This window comes from Lissotriton vulgaris, chromosome 3_1, assembly GCF_964263255.1.
Source record: "Lissotriton vulgaris chromosome 3_1, aLisVul1.2, whole genome shotgun sequence".
Classification (NCBI taxonomy): domain Eukaryota; kingdom Metazoa; phylum Chordata; class Amphibia; order Caudata; family Salamandridae; genus Lissotriton; species Lissotriton vulgaris.
In genome coordinates, this window is record NC_141689.1 from 1562082012 (window position 1) to 1562099720 (window position 17709).

Below are 17709 nucleotides of genomic sequence, written 5' to 3' on the forward strand. Positions count from 1 at the left end.
CCACGCAGACAGAAACCGTTTCAGCCCGCAGCCTCTTCTGACCAACTCACTTGAAGATGGAATAAGAAGATGGTGCAGTCCTGACGCGGCAAGGACGCCGCATTGTAAATGTGTCCAAGCAATGCCCTCGAGATTTCCAAGACGCACTCGGTGCAAAGCCTGCCATCCGGCTTTCAAGGATATCACTCGCCACAGTCCCAGGTTAATTATAGTGCCTGACGCGTTTCAGGGCTGGCGCCCCTTAATCATAGGTTGCTCCATGTGTGGCATAGAAAGGCTCTTTTATTTTATTTCAAATTACTGCATGTTTCTTATTGGTTCCCTGCCCTTAGTGGGCTACACCCATTTCTGTCCGTGTAATATTGCATGCTGGGAATTGTATTATTCAAAGAAGAGCCACACGTATTACCTTGAGTAGGTTCAATGTCACAAATTGAATTAAAGCATATTTACAATCCTGTAGTAGGAACCTAGGAATAGCAGGGAGTTGTTTTCGTCCGGCTTTGCACGCCACGCAGACTGAAACCGTTTCAGCCCGCAGCCTCTTCTGACCAACTCACTCGAAGATGGAATAAGAAGATGGTGCAGCCCTGACGCGGCAAGGACGCCGTATTGTAAATGTGTCCAAGCAATGCCCTTGAGCTTCCCAAGACGCACTCGGTGCAAAGCCTGCCATCCGGCGTTCAAGGATATCACTCGCCACAGTCCCAGGTTAGTTATAGTGCCTGTCGTGTTTCAGGGCTGGCGCCCCTTAATCATACGATTCAGAAAAGGGGGGATGATTCAGAAAAGGGGGTGGTGATGAACAGAGTGTCTGAATTAAGCAGACCACTCTTACCCAGTCCAAAGATCAGGGCTTGATCCATCACCGTTATTTATCTCACTGCACCATCCCAGCTCAGAACCTGGCTATATGCAAATCAGTCTGTCCCTGGCCCAGTGCATCATGGGAACAGGGCAGACTAAACTACCAAGCCAATTCTTCACCAGAAAGGAGACAAGCTACCGGGGACCGGTTTGTGGCATTTCAGCCTTCTTCGGCCCGGCTTGTTTGAATCCTGATGGTGCAGTGAGAAAGGGACTCATGTCTGAGTATACCCTGCCACACCTATAGTGGCCAAAAACGATTCAGAAAAGGGGGTGGTGATGAACAGAGTGTCTGAATTAAGCAGACCACTCTTACCCAGTCCAAAGATCAGGGCTTGATCCATCACCGTTATTTATCTCACCACGAGAGGCACCCGCCTGCGAGTGACCCGGATCTTTGGTGCAACGGAGCTGCAATATATATATATATATATATATATATATATATATATAAAACACACACTGATTTGGCGTGCTCAAGCCTCCTTTGGCAGCGGGCTTCCCGGCAGGATCGCCACCCCTTTCAACATAAACACACTCCTGGTCACAAATGCTCGTGATTTCAGCAAAGAAAACCATAACCGGGGCCCAAATGTTGTTCAAAGTGCTGTATTTATTGGCACACGGACAAAACAAACCCTACGCGTTTCGAAGCTGATGCTTCTTGCTCACGGGTAAATTCGTTTGGGTGGCCATTCTTTTTTAAAGTGATACAAACGTGATATCGTGCACGTGACTCCAGAGACATAAAAGAGTTACTATGTTACATACACAGTCCATTGTTCACAATCATATGGTTGCCATGAAAATACACAATGATTTAAGCCTGGGCTCGTTTAAAGGATAAAGCAAACTTGAAAATTAATACAAAATAGCTGAACTTAAAACACGTAGAACATCCATGCATGCTAAATGAAAACTTCAAGCCCGAGTGGGCGATTTCAAAAACCCTTGGTTTGCAGATATCGAATTCTCAATATTGCATGGGAGAAACAAAGTCAATAGTTCATGCTTGCAGGTATCTAGCCCAAGTGGGCAAAGTCGCTCCAACTGCCCAGTGTATTGTCAGCAGACCTGAAAATTAAAAGGACAATATACAAATTGTTTACTATATGAAGCCCTTGGATCACGAAGAAATGTAAATTTTAAAACCATACAGAATGGAATATAGAAGGAAAGCAGAGAAAAATACAAAAATCATGTTTGTAAATGGACAGATAATTCTTCCCCCATATTGTGTCCTGAGGGCTGGATGGTATTGTACCGGATGATGTAGCGGGATTCTAGTTTACGCAGCTCCAATAGTCTGTTACCACCTCTTTCATTTCTCGCCACACAATCAATGACAAAGAATTTCAAAAGGTGGGCATTCTGTTGGTGCTCGGCTGCAAAATGTCTGGTCACCGGGTATTGTGGATTAGCATTTTTGATGGCGCGTAGGTGTTCAAGTACCCACAGTTTGGCTTTTTTAGTGGTCATCCTAATATAGAACTTATCACATGGGCATTTGAGGGCGTAGACCGCATACTCAGTGTTACAGCTCAACCATTTGGTGATCTTATGTTCTGCCTGGTTTCTGCAGATCTTGACACTTTTACATTTGTGGCTGTTTTTACACGCTTTGCATCTAGTGCAAGGAAAAAATCCCACAATATGGGGGGATTTGGTAGGTTCCTGTATTGTGGCTTTACTAAGAGAGTCTTTAAGTGATTTGGCTTTTCTAAAGGTGAGTGAAGGATATTCACCCACTACCTCCCTTAAGTCCTGGTCCAATTTGAGGATACCCCAATGTTTATTGAGACTTTTCCTTAACTGCCAGGCCTGACTGTCAAAGTTAGTAATGAACCTGATCTGCTCAGATTCTTCACATGTTTTGGGTATTAACAGATCACTTCTATTCATAGCTTCAACCTTAGTTTCAGCTTGCTTGATTACCGTGTTGCTGTACCCTCTTTCACTGAACCTTTGACACATCGTGATTTTTTCTGCCTCAAAACTCTCCTTGGAACTGCAGTTACGCTTAGCCCTGATAAGTTCTCCTACAGGGATGCTCCGTATTAGGTTTGGCGGGTGACAACTTTTTGCGTGCAGCAAGCTATTCCCTGCAGTGGGCTTGCGAAAAGGAGTACTGGTGGGTGACCCATCAATGATTTCCAGACTCACATCTAGAAACTCCAATTTCTCGGTGTTCATGTGGCTGGTGAATTGCAAATTCAATGAGTTGTCATTAAGGATGACCTCAAACTCTTTCGCTTCATCACCAGTCCCATTCCACACACAAAAAATATCATCGATATAACGGACCCAGAGAACTACGTGGTCAGTGAAGTGGGAGATGTTATTCACCACAAGCTCCTCCCACCAGCCCAGGTACAACCCTGCGAAACTGGGGGCGAAGCACCTGCCCATCGAAGTTCCCCGGGTCTGCTGGTATACCTGTTTGTTGAAGACAAAAAAATTATTCTTCAAACAAATCTCAATCATGTCTAGTAACATGTGCGTGTGGAGTAGGTGTGAAATTGATCTTTCTCTCAGGAAATGCTTGCAAGCATCGATGCCCAAGTCATGGGGTATCACTTTAAAAAAGAATGGCCACCCAAACGAATTTACCCGTGAGCAAGAAGCGTCAGCTTCGAAACGCGTAGGGTTTGTTTTGTCCGTGTGCCAATAAATACAGCACTTTGAACAACATTTGGGCCCCGGTTCTGGTTTTCTTTGCTGAAATCACAAGCATTTGTGACCAGTATAAATATATACACTGAAAAAGCAAAAATTCACAAGGATGTTATAGTTATACTCGGATTTCACATGTACAAAACCATAGAAATTCAGCAATTATAGTTACCTGTTCTAACTATAGCACTGCTTATGACCTCACATATTACATCACCCATGACATAGTCAGTGACATCACTGATGACATCTCAAATGATATCACTGATGACATCCTTGATGACATCCCTGATGTCAACATCCAGTGAGTGTGAGTGTTTCGTAACAGTTTCTGCGACTTCTATATACTACTCTGCTACATAAGCTAAATTACTATTATATATTCTTTCTGTACTACTGAGGGATACTATGTCTACCATATGTCATCTGAATGGCTGTGTGACTGTCTATATCAGTGTGTATGTGTCTGAGTGGCTGTATGGGTGTGTGAGTGGCTGTATGGATCTGTCGGTGGGTGTGTGAATGGCTGAATAGGTCTCTCAGATGGTATGTGAGTGACTGTATGTGCCTGTGAATGGGTTAGTGAGTAGTTTTCTGGGTGTGTGTGTGAATAATGGTACAGGTGTGTCTGTGGGTGTGTGAGTGGTTGAATGGGTGTGTAAGTGGGTGTGTGAGTGTGTGTGTGTGGTTGTATAGGTTTGTAAGTGGGTATGTGTGTGCTTGTGTGGGTGCATGAGTGGATGTGTGACTGGTTGAGTGGGTGTGATTGGTGTTATGGGTGTGTGTGTGGTTGTATGGACATGTGAATGGGTGTGTGATTGGTTGTGTAAGTGTCTATCTGAGGTGTGTGAATTGGGGTGTCGGTCTGTGAGTGGGTGTGTGAGAGGTTGTAGGGGTGTGTGAGTGGGTATCTGAGTAGTTGTGTGTGGCTAGTGGTTCTGTAGATGATGTTGAGCACACAGAAGGATACAAAGTTCACCGGGGAGTACTACAGTGTGGAGAAGAGAGTGGATGTAAAAAGTCAAGGAACTGGGAGGGTTCCCTTGTCGGAACTAGAGAGCCTCACACACCCAGATCGTTAGGTGTGAAACACACCCTGACTGAAGGATGTCCAGTATCATCATCGGCTCACTGCTCCTCGTCAGACCGGCACTGCAATGTCTGACGGAGTGCCCAAAGGCACTCTTTTGGCGGAGTTCTTTTGTTCCTTGCCGATGGTGAGTGTGAGTGAGGACGAAAGAAAGTGTAGTCGGTGCAAAGTGAGTGAATATTAAAAAGGGTAATCAGTCCACAATGGGTTTTATTGACGTGGTTGATTCCCTGATTAAAAGGGGTGGGAGGGGAGCTAGAAACTGTGGAGGTATACAGAAAACGAACTCAACCCCCTGGTGTGGTCAACATGTTTCTCGCCAACCGGCGATTCATCAGGACCTAAACAAAGTACTACACAAGAAGACAAATGATTAAGTGCTCATTCACGTAGTAAAAAGCAAATACAACCTCTCTGGGTCGGGTACAAAGAGGGCCACGGGGTCCTGCTCTAATTAGGCGACCTAGAGGTAGGGGGAAAAAATGATTAATAGAGAGCGAGTCAAGTCATATCTTAATTATGTGACTGTATAATCAGAAGGTGTAGAGTGACTTCAGTGAATGCTCTCCACACTGTGAGGGGTGAGGGGGGGCGTGTAGGGAAACCGATCATACCGGACACTGGGTGGAATTTCCCTTCATAATCGGTCTAGTGATGGCACGATTATTATCTCTTATTGGAGGAACCAGAGTGCAAATAAGACACCAATCTGAAGTGTATAGCCGAATCTTTCAAAGTGACACCCATTCCTATGAGAATAGCAGGAAGGTTCTTACCCTAAAGGAGAGTAACACGGGCCTCGCAGCATGCTCCCGTGAGGCCAGCGCTGTCTGGTGGATGAACCTGTAGGGTATGTAAGGGAGGGATTGATTTGTGTGTTACACATCAAGGGGAGGTATGTTAGTGCTTGATGGTGGAGGCTAGTTTAACAAGTGACCTCCATGGTTAAAACAGTAGCCCCTGTAAACAATCAAGAAGTTGGAGGAGGGACGACCACTCTGTCCGCATTATGTGTATGAAGGTCAGAGGGGACCCAGAACGGAGCCCAGTATGTAAGGTCGGCACCCAAGCGACACTCCATGCTTACAAGCCTAGAGCATTGTTGAAGCCGGTGCCGTGATACTGCGGGTCACCGCGCTGATCACAGCCTTCAAAATGTGGGTTAAATAGAGTAAGTTTAGTCAGGGGCAGGGGGGCACTCCCCACACTCCGCTAGACTACTGGCCGCACTTTAAAGAGGTGGCGTGGGTCAATGGTGGGACTGGGAGCAGTCTCCGTTGCCGCCAGTACCATAGGGCTGCAAGGATGGTAAAGGTGCATCAGGTAGATATGGCACTATAACGAGTGGGCGTGAGTCCAATTCGGGGCTGGGAGCAGCTCCCGTCACTGTCAGTAGAACTGGGCTGCAAACATTGAGACGAGCCTCAGGGGGTCAGGGGATGGAGACAAGGCTTACCTTAGTACAGGCGCTGGAACGGCGGGACACCTACCCCTCACACTCGCGGCACCTGGTCAGGGTGCGGAGCAGCTGGTAATGAATCCCGGAGGGGTCTGCCTTTAAGTAGGTTGTTTAGTAATCCGCCAAGGCGCCGTCGGTAACGTCGCGCCTGTCGCGCGTCATGCGCATGCGTGTGAGCAATGCGGTAACTAGACCTGCATCCGGATAATGATGGCAAGGCATAGCGGCCTGTAGATGATGTTGCCAATGATATCATCAGTGATGTCACTGACCATGTCATGAGTGATGTAATATGTGAGGTCATAAGCAGTACATTCGGGGCATAAGTTATAGTTATCTCAGGTAACTATAAGTGCTGAATTTCTATGTTTTTTGTGCGTGTGAAATATACATACAAAGGGGGTATGATATAGTTTAGAATAAGGAGGCCAAAGTCTAAATTCCTTTTTGCAATTTTACATTAACTCCAAAGTTACCTGCAATAGTCTTTCCATGTATGGCTGGGATCAGTGTATTCCCTGTAATATGTTGGCCATCCTTGTCCCAATCAGTTGCAATACTTTTGTCCTGATTTACTGCTAAATCTGTATGAGACTCCAAGAGTGGGATTTTCTCTGCAGTACTATTGATAAGGAGATGGGAATTCCATTGTTAGATTCTCCACTGGATTAAGCATTTTCCCCATAAATTAGAGGATGTTCTATTCCAACCAACTCTAGATAAGGACCTTTGTCTTTTCCTCTCTGTGATGCAAGAGATCTCCCATTTGCAGACAAGAGAAACAAAGTTGTAATATGTAAGGCAGCAATAAAGCAACATTTTGTGGTCATCATTTTTGTAAACACATTTGAAGGGGTTTTATCAGGACGTATGTGGGTTGCACGCGGATAACCTGCATTCTACTGTTTTTAGAGTGGGTAGGCCTATCCGCTTTAACAAGAAGGAGGATTGCAAGGTGAAGGATGTCCTCCCAACAAAGTCATGGTGACACCTTGTTTTCCTTCACTGTGGCTGCTTGTTCCCTTTTCAATCAAAATGTATGCTTTCCTAAACACTAATAAAGTGGTTTCAAAAGGATTGCATGACTTATGATAGTAGCCTCTTTATCTAAGAGAATGGTGCAGCAGGGGGCCGTCTCTAGAGCTCTTTGGAGGGTCCTCACGTCTGAGGGAAAAGCACACATTAATGCTTAATGAGGTACCAATCTAATTCTAATTGAATCATTTGAGAGCATTTGTTAAAAAACACCAGCAGAGCTCAAAATCGCAAGTATGAACAGTCAATAGCAAAGCCAATAGGTCTCACCTTTTAAACATATTGGTGCTGCAAATACCGTTTAATTATGCTGCATGGCAAAAGTACAATAACAAAAAATAGCCATGGGGTGGAGGAGCAACAGAGGAAGTAAAGTGTTGAGAGGAAAAGCAGCAGGGAGAGAGTAACAGAGAGGCAGGATCAGAAGCACTCAGTGGCGAAATGGAGCGCAAGGGCAGGGGAGTTTAGCACGGCGAAGCGTACACCAGAGAGCAAACAGGACACCATAGAAATTTCGCACAGGGAGTGCGGGGTGCAGCACACTACATAGAAAGCAACATGCAGCAAAAGGAAGTTTGGGGAGGAAGAAGCACATGGAAGAGAAAGAGAGAAAGTGTAGCTAAGGGAGGAGAGAGCAAGAAAGAGCAGAGGGTGGGGCAGGCAGGTAGTCGGCGGGAGAGAAGCACACAATGGAGAAAGCTGGAAAACACATGCCCTCTAATGATATGCTTGGTCAGAAAGACAAAAGAAGATCTTAAATGTGATCCCAAAAGAAGACCTCTAAATGTGAGCCATGAAAGGATGCAAGTCAATCAATGAATAGGATGGTAAAAAGTCTATACTACAGGGGAGAGACAAATGCAAGAAGAGGAAAGGAAGACATCAAATAAAAAGCAAGCAAACAAGGGTGATAATAAAGCCAACCAATGATAAGCAATGGGAGGGTTGTAAGCCCTGTGTAAGTTCTTGGTCAGTCCATGATAGGTCTTTCATAGATAGACAGCTTGCGCTGTCAGGTAGGCAAGACCTAATATTTTTGTCTCTTCCAGTCATTTTAAAGCTTTATTTTCCCTTTTATGTGATTAACAATAGCCACTTCGGAACCCTAACACAGATGGGTTTTATTTACAGTCTGCTACATAAGTATACATTTCACTCACTCAATAAAAAAAAACATAATTATAAGTGTCATGCCATATTTTTTGCACTACAAACGATAGTGCTTGATTTCATACGAGTTTGAAATGTACATGATACCATAGCCTGAATTTACATTAAATCACTTCCCAGTTACGTTGATTTGTTGACTATTTCATACTATGCAAATGTTTAAATGTTTATACCAGCACTTGTGCATTCACTGCTAGATAATTATCACCCAGACATGCCTAACTGATGTTGGGAATGGAAGCAGATTGCAAGTTAAGTGCCAATAAGTAATATTGTTGTGACATCTGTTTTTGTAATGTCCCCTTCCTCTGGCGTCACTCCGTGTGATGCCACTGCCCATTTCATATGCAAATTAGTTTCTACACTTAGGCGTTTATGACTTAGCTGGTTTTAGTACACACAATAACACATGGTTTTGTTGTAGCATGGTGTCCACAAATTTTAGACAAACAGCTTTGGCATGCAAACTTGTACATATGGCTTATCCCCTCATGTATCAATCAACCACTTGGCACTATACCCATGGAAACCAGCTGCAAAGTTCCCTTATTCTAAACAAGATAGAGATAACAAAATTGGGTCTAGGGTGCACTCAATCTAACAAATGTGGTTCAATATTTTTCATACATAGTTCATGCATAGTACACAGATATGATCTTACAATTGTTAACAATGTGGTTTCTCTTTTATTCCAAGCTTTATTATTCACACAAATGCTGTCAGCAGATCAGCCACAATGCATAATCATCAACACAGTCAAAGTGAAAAATACATCACTTTCAGAACGAAAGCCCCTGACACTAGCAAACAAATAGGTCAAACAATTAATAAAACATCACAGGCTGAATAACAGGCCTGACAAATTACAATCCTTGATTCTATCTAGAGTATACAATGTCCAGTTTTTTTTATGGAATTCAAAAAGACCGACCCAAGGTTTGTCAAACAGAAAATAGCACATACATCAGTATTGACTCTGAGGAAATGACATTTTAGTGCAAAATGTACTCATAAAAATACAGACAAGTAAAGAAGGAGTTTAACATATGACAAGCTTTGTGTTGAATAATACACACACAGAAATAGCACACAAAATACATACATAACAAATGTATCAATTGTCTCAAGTTTCTTAAATTCATACTTTATGTTGGGAAAGATAAGGAGTGGTGCCTGCAACAACCACATAAATGACGAATAAAAATCACTGATTTGCTCAGGAGAATCCATAAACTGTCATGTTTGTCAGTGGCACAATTGTAGCACAAATGCAATTCCAGATAAGGGGTAGTTGGTATGAACACGCTCAACATATATATATTATGTACCAATGTCATAGTTGGGTCACATACAATCAAAACGAATATAATTTGCTAAATTATTTAAAAAAATAACAGATTTCTGAGGCTTATCCCACATGTAAAATTGATTGCTCCCATATACACGATCCTTTAAAAAATCAAGAGTCAAAAGTCAATAAAATAGTGACATTAGCATGAAAGTGTCCAAAAAATCTGTGTTACAGTCACCACAAAAATAGATAGGTTTTTGATAGCCTGCATGATACGACAAAAATACTACCATAAATATCGCCTTTTAATATAAAGAGAGTAAATGATCAGTAAAATGAAGTTTGAAAGAAGACACCTGCAAAGCTAGTAATTCATTTAACTCAGTAGGCAGCCGTTCGTGTGGTTTCCCTCTTAGCTGTCTCTGTGAGGCGAGTAGGGATGTCGTTTTACTATTACGGGTCAGTGGTGATGCCATAACAGACTGTAACCCAGAAATAAGGACATTAGTTAAAGGGTTTATAAAGTTACTGTAGGCTTTGATCTGCTGCATTTAGAAGGAAGCATTCGACCTTAAATCTCAGCAAAGGTCTTACTAAATGGCAATCTCTTATCAGAAAATGGGAAACCACATACACGAGATAAGGTGTCTCACAGCTGCTATGAGTCATTTTACTTCAGAACTGTACAGTGTTTGATGTTACAGATGCTGGAAACCACTGCGGAGGTGTAAGATTCATTCAAAAACATTTTATTGCATCACTATTGGCGTTATCGTTGTATGGCTTTCATTTTTCTTGACGAATTATGTTTTTGTCTGGCTCCACTTTGAGTTTACCCTTCAGAAATTAATGAAATATGAATTCAGCCAAAAAATATATCACTCTAAGGAGTGTGGAAGATCACATGTCATCAGTAGTCAGGGGAGTGCTCACACCAATGGATTGGGACGGCACACCGGCCATAAATTGTCTGAGGCGGTTCATGTCGTATCAATAATGGTCTACTCCCAGCAGTGCCGTGTGTGCCACAAGAAAGCGTGAGTGAAAAATGTCCATTAAATAGGTGATATTTTATGTTGGGAATGTCATGAAAACAGGATGGTGGGATTGTTGACATATTTTCTTCCCACAGATTGCTCTGTGGGCGGGTTTTATTGTATCCTACATCATATGTTCTAGAGAACAAATCTCACTTAAGCCTGTCTTACTGTTGTTACGAAATCTCTATTTTCTCACAGTGTTAACCAGTGCTTGAAATGGAAATATAAAAGTGCAGGTACTCTGTAGCAGAGTACCAGCTTGTTTCTAAGAAGTGCTGGTACTCTCCAATTAAAGGTATTGCATTTCTCTTGAGAAGTGCCCGTACTCTCCTCCTCAAAATAAACAAGTATTTACAATGCAATGGTCTCAGCATTATTAAAGGTAGAGCTATTGGCATTGCTCATGACTTTTTTTTTTTAAATCATAAATAAATTAAATCATAAATAAATGGCATTGTCATTTACAATGCCAATAGCGTAATCGCTCGCAAATGCAGGACCTATTGCATTTACACCCACACAGAGCCACACTGTGTGTGGCGCCCAACTTGTATTTTGCTGTTTCCGTCATTGCATCCAAATATGTGATACACATCATAAATACAAAGTGTGCCGCCCGACTTGTATTTTGCTGTTTCCGTCATTGCATCTAAATATGTGATACAAGTCACATCATAAGTACAAAGTGTGCCGCCAGACTTGTATTTTGCTGTTTCCGTCATTGCATCCAAATATGTGATACACATCATAAATACAAAGTGTGCCGCCCGACTTGTATTTTGCTGTTTCCGTCATTGCATCCAAATATGTGATCCAAGTCACATCATAAGTACAAGTCAGGACTATTGGCTTTGTCAGTGGTTCTTAGTTGCACAAGATAAATAAACAGCAGCTATGGCTTGTATATAATATTGAAAAAGCTTTGTGCTCGGAGGAGTCAGAATACCACCTGGGACCATGAGCCAAAACTGTTACATCACCGACCATCATAGATTAGAATTGAGCCTTCCAAGCCATCACGTTTGGCGGAGTTATTAGACTCTGGCAAACAAAAAGTGTAGTAACAGGAGGCGATATCATCTACTGCATTGTAATGCCATTAACCATCTGGGACACAGGAATCGCATGGTAACGGCATGCGATGTAAATGCGTGCTATGTAATTGTTTTTCCGATGTTAAAACTACGTTGCAATACCATGCGTTGTTACGGTTCGTGATGTATCGTCACACATCCGTGTGCCGCCCGACTTGTATTTTGCTGTTTCCGTCATTGTATCCAAATATGTGATACACATCATAAATACAAAGTGTGGCGCCCGACTTGTATTTTGCTGTTTCCGTCATTGCATCCAAATATGTGATACACATCACAAATACAAAGTGTGGCGCCCGACTTGTATTTTGTTGTTTCCGTCATTGCATCCAAATATGTGATACAAGTCACATCATAAATACAAAGTGTGGCGCCCGACTTGTATTTTGCTGTTTCCGTCATTGCATCCAAATATGTGATACAAGTCACATCATAAATACAAAGTGTGGCGCCCGACTTGTATTTTGCTGTTTCCGTCATTGCATCCAAATATGTGATACAAGTCATATCATAAATACAAAGTGTGGCGCCCGACTTGTATTTTGCTATTTCCGTCATTGCATCCAAATATATGATACAAAGAGAAAGCAAAGAGTAAGCCAGCCTCTGGGGATCAGATGTGGGGAGGAAAAAGACTAGGGCTGGCAAAAGTGGCTCCCCGCTGCGGGATGCCTGAGTGATTTTTTTGGCGCTCCAGCGCCTTTCCAAAACGTTGTGGCCGCTCCTCCCAGGACGGCAGGCAGGAAAAGATGCCCACTGCCACACCAAGAGCAGAGATCCGAGCAGAAGAAGGGTGCAGGTGCCGAGGCTGGGGACATGGAGCTGCGCCAGAGCCAGCGTGCTCGCCGCATCGGAGTCTGAGGAGAGACCGAGGGAGCGGGGTCCAGGGAGCAGCGGGCAGCGGAGATGTTAGGGCACCAAGAACGGAGCAGCTGACTGAGCCCAGGCACCATGAGCTCGCCCTTCCCTCTGCCCCGGCCGCTGTGGCGCTCTGTCAGCCTGGCCCCCGCTCGCTGCTCGCACTGTGTGCCTGGTGGGGCTTGGGCAGAGCGCTGTGGGAAAGACAGGTAACTCGCTGCCTGCCAGCTGCGTGCCTTCATTGTGTGTGTGTTGAGCCGAGGCAGCATGGCCACTGGAGAGGGAGGGAGGGGTGCAGCCCGGCGGCGAGGGGGAGGGGGAGGAGAAGGAAAACATCCCGGGCTGCCTGGCGTGTGTGAGATCCCCGGCAACAGAAATTGCTACGTCCATCCCGGCAACAGAGACGCTAGCAATGGCGAAAAACATCCCTGTAAAAAAGTAAACGCCCACAATGGCCCACCTCTGAATGACGAAACAAAGGGTGCGGGGCTTAAAAAAAAGACAGAAACGCCCACGAATCTGCTCCAAGACTGATTGACATCATTCTCTTCCAATGGCAAGCCTCCATTTATGGAGCTAGCCAATGGAAGAGAGAGGTGGGTTCGACCCCAGTATTGAAAAACATAAGATCTCTGCCTGCGCGACACTGCTGCGCAGTGTACGCTAGGCGAACCCTAAAAAGTGCTGGTACTCCGTACCTGACAGTACCGGCCCATTTAAAGCACTGGTGTTAACGTTTTACATATAACTAAATCATGCAACGATTTATTATTACATAGTCGGAAATGTTTAGGAGTGGTCGGGTTTAGTGCCCTATTGATGCTGCCACCCCAAGTCACAAACCTCAGGGATTACAGACCTAGGGGGTAATGTAAATTCTGCCAGACTGAAGTTTGTTCCGACAGGGCTGTGAAGGGATGTTATCTACTGCCCTGGCTGACACAGTTAATCAACCAGGGTAGGTAAAGCGCAACTACTCACCCGCGAGGGTCTCAAGGCACTGGGGGGGGATATTAGCTCTGGCACTAGGACTTTGCCTTTCTGGTAGAGATTTCTATGCCACTGCCACTCCTTTCAAGGCACTGAAACTTTGCTGAGCGACCACAATGTTACATGCAGCCGCTCAGCAACATATTTGCTGTACGAAAACAAACTCTCAAAGCCGGAGTTTTTTTTTGTAAAACAAAAAAATAATGACCCTGACACCCTTGCGGAGATGATAGGTGGGGGCGGATATTTTTTTATTTTTTTCTGTTTGGACCACCAGAATGTCTGCCCAAAGTAGGAAGGCCGGTCAAATATACTTATGTTAAAAGGCCCCAAGTCTGTTGGCCTCAGCAGTGCTTAATTTAAGCGGGTGGCTTCTGGTACTCGGCACCAGCACTTAATTGTCAACACTGGCTTGTGACAGTCTGCTACAAGGTGGCGCTGTCGGGCTAATATAAAGATGATTAATTTTATATGCATTAACAATTACTATTACCAGCCGCCCAAGCCATTCTTATAGCTTTGGTGCCCTGGAGTAATCTGAATTGTCACACTTGTAGGAGTGTGATGGTTAGTTACTATCATTGGCAGCATGACGGGCAATGTGTGGTACAAACTGCAGTGACCTCCTGACAAAATCCCTGGCACTTATGTTTTTTTACCAAATAAAGCGCTGGCGGCAGTGTAAGGTTTCTGTCAGCAGAGCCAGTAAGGACACTGCCTCTAGACACATGACAGTCCACCCGACTCGAAAAAGAGCAGGCGGACCATCGATTTGGCAGATATGACAGAGTAACCTTTCTGTCAAATGCTACATGAGTTCCTGGTCTCCTGATCCTAGGAATTCCTCACAAGCAGAAGTCCATCTTGTCAGCAATAGGTGAGCATCGGGGAGGCCCTCTTTGGATGTGGCTTCCCATACGACTGAGGCCGACTCTGTCATAACATCAGCAATAAATATCAATTTGATACTCCAGTCCTGGCATGCAGTCCACTGGAAATTAAAATTGTATTGTACTGGTCTAAATGTGTGCAATGATGAAGGGAATACATGTTGGTCCTGCTGACACCTGCTGGAATGCAGTGAGGTTCCGTGGGACCCCATCCACCTTGTTGAAGGATGCTACACATGGCCTATTTTCATGGGAGGAAACCATGTGTCGCCTCTCTGTCCATCAGAGAATCTTTCACCCAGTAGCCCAGTGTGGTTCTGGGTAGAAATGGTTGTGCAGTTGGGAAACAGTCTGTGCAGCCTTTCTCTCCGGCCATGCAGGCAGAGAGGGTTTACATTCTATTATCCTTCTCCACACTTTCTTTGTCACTCTATGGACTAAATGACTGCCCTTTCAGGTGAATGATATTGTTCTTTTAGAAGGTCCATATTGTCTAGCATCATAATTTCATTTGTCAGAATATTCCTGTAAGAACAAAAGTGGCTTTAATTTTCTAAGTACCATTGAGGATGTCACCTAGCTGTGGTTTGTGATATGCTGCTTCTGATGACACATGAAGTTGGTTAAATTATCACAAATCAATGACATGCGAACAGCAATGCTCCAACAAAGGTTCACCCAGACCTGTAGAAAGTGAGGGAGAGTAAACAGAAAAAAGTCAAGGAAATGAGTAACATGGACAGCCGGACAGAACATTTGGCAAGGATTTGCAAAGGGTGAGTACAACATTTGGGCCTCATACCTAGGATCCTAAATAACCACCAGGGTAAAGTATTAAGCACAACTTCTGTAAATAAATACCTACAGATGAAGACTATAAACAACAAACATTTTTTACCCCACCCGCTAGAAGACAAACAAGGTTAGGCAATACATAAACACATTGGGCATTTAAGAATTGTGGAGCTTACAATCAGTTGCTGTAAAATTGCCCCAATCGGTCCATATGCACAAGACACTCTACAATTACCAACAATCTTGAGCCCTGTTGAGGTGTTTGAAGTTGATGTGTGATGATGCAGTACTCATCAACCACTTCTATATTTTTGCTGGCTGTAGAACTCTGTGCACTTTACTCCTGGTAACCAGAGATAACGTGGTGCTGCCTCTTTCAACGTGGTGAAATTGCCATTCTTTTGATTCAGTGTATTTATCTTACCTGTAAGTCCCTAGTATATGGTACAAAGGGTATCTGTGTAAGTTATATGTTGCACGTGGATTGCAGGTTGCATTGTGCCATCCAGTACAGTGACAGTGCAAATATGACTGTAGGCCTACCATTTGTAGCCTGGCTGTTGCAGTTTTAAACTGTAAATAAACCTGCCAAAATAACCCCTTTTAACAGGTCAAACCCTTCCCTTTAAATATGCATATAACAGTCACCACTCCGAAGGCCTTCCTGCCCATAAGGCAGGGTATTAAAACGGGGACATGTAGGAATTTAACGTTAAACATACCCTTACAATTTAAAAGCCCCAAAAGCTATTTTCACTGTACCAAGGCTGGCTGTTCCATAGGGAAGCACTGTGTTACATTTTTACATTTGATAATGCTACTTTCGGCTAGGAAACAGCTAGGAAAATAATTAAACAACTATTTGTAAGAGTTATTAAAAATCCAATGTAATGGTGGATTCTGATTTTGTGTACATATTTCTAAAAAATGTACTTTTAGAAAGTTACTTTTTCCCTGCCTAAAGTCTCTGAATGCCCATTTACATTTGTTCTCCCACTTCTGCCAGACAGTAATTAGCATTTGAAATGGTGTGAATTGGTGTGAAATGCCTTCCAGGAGCATACAATGGGCTGACCTGAACTGGGAGAGAACTCCTCTCTGAACATGACAGAATATGCAGGGTGGGGTTGTGAGAATCCTTACAGGGGCAAATTCTGCTTGAATGCCAAATACTGGTTGATAGGTCTGCTGGGGTTTTACATATAACACTCCCCTACTTTTTGTTCTATCAGACTTCTGTCTCTGGGTTTATTATGAGTTCAGTGACTGCCCCAAACTGTATTTTAGTGTGAAATGTGGGAGGGCACTTACATTACCATAGAACACTCCCCACACACACTTACAGCGCTCTCAGCCCAATTTTGATGTGTTTAGTGTGGCCGAAAACATCTACCATCTTGGAAATGTCCCCAGTGGGTAGGGTTGACGCTAGAAACTTTTACCTCATTGTTTAGGTCGCGCCTGAGAGTCATTCCCACCCACTAGCTCATATCAGAAATAAACGTGGCACACCAGGCATCCACTTCAGATCACTTCTGAACCGGAGGAAAACTAGAAGAGGACTGAACCTGGTGTCTGCGATTTGTAACAAACCCTGAAAGGACTGGACCTGTTCTTCCATACAGAGGACAAAAACCTTAAATAATAATCCAGATTCTTAACACTGATATATAGTGAAACAAGTAGTAAAGTGTGTAGCTAGTGTCTGTTAGCTGTCTGAAAGTAAAAAATAACCCCTTATCACCATTACTTCTGACCTCGCCCTCACCCATATATATCCAAAGGTGGAGGTCATAAAAAGGAGTTGTTTCTGGAGTGTACAACATTATTATAACAGATGCTCTCTAACCCAAATTCACGCAACACGAGATAAATGTAGCTTCGTAATGGTCATTCCTATTTGAGGTTCATGAAAACGCCCTCCGGGAAGCCCTACTTAATTAAGTTCACTTATAAGATCCTACACAATTGGTGCTGTACAATTTCTAGATGCTTGAGGGCAGGATTGAGTAGGGATTCCTAATGCTGGAGATGCAACCACACTGGCAGCAACCTTTTCACATATTCTGTGGTCATGCCGTGCTGTGCACCCTTACTGAGCAGGCACTAACTAATGCCAACCAACTAACATTTAAACCCTTAATGAAATTGGGATTACTCCATGACATAACAAATGCCCAAGAGACTTACTCAAATCCGCAAATCCACCATCGGAGGAAGATCCTTCTCCTACCTGGCAGCGAAGACATGGAACTTCCTCCCCACTCACCTACGACTGACCCTGGACCATCTCTCCTTCAGGAAACAACTCAAGACCTGGCTGTTCGAGCAGTAGCGACCCCCCCCCTCAGCGCCTTGAGACCCTAACAAGTGAGTAGCGCGCTATACAAATCCTGTTGATTGATTGAGTGACTCCTCATTTCTTCTGATGTATAGAAATCTTCTCAGCAGTCACAA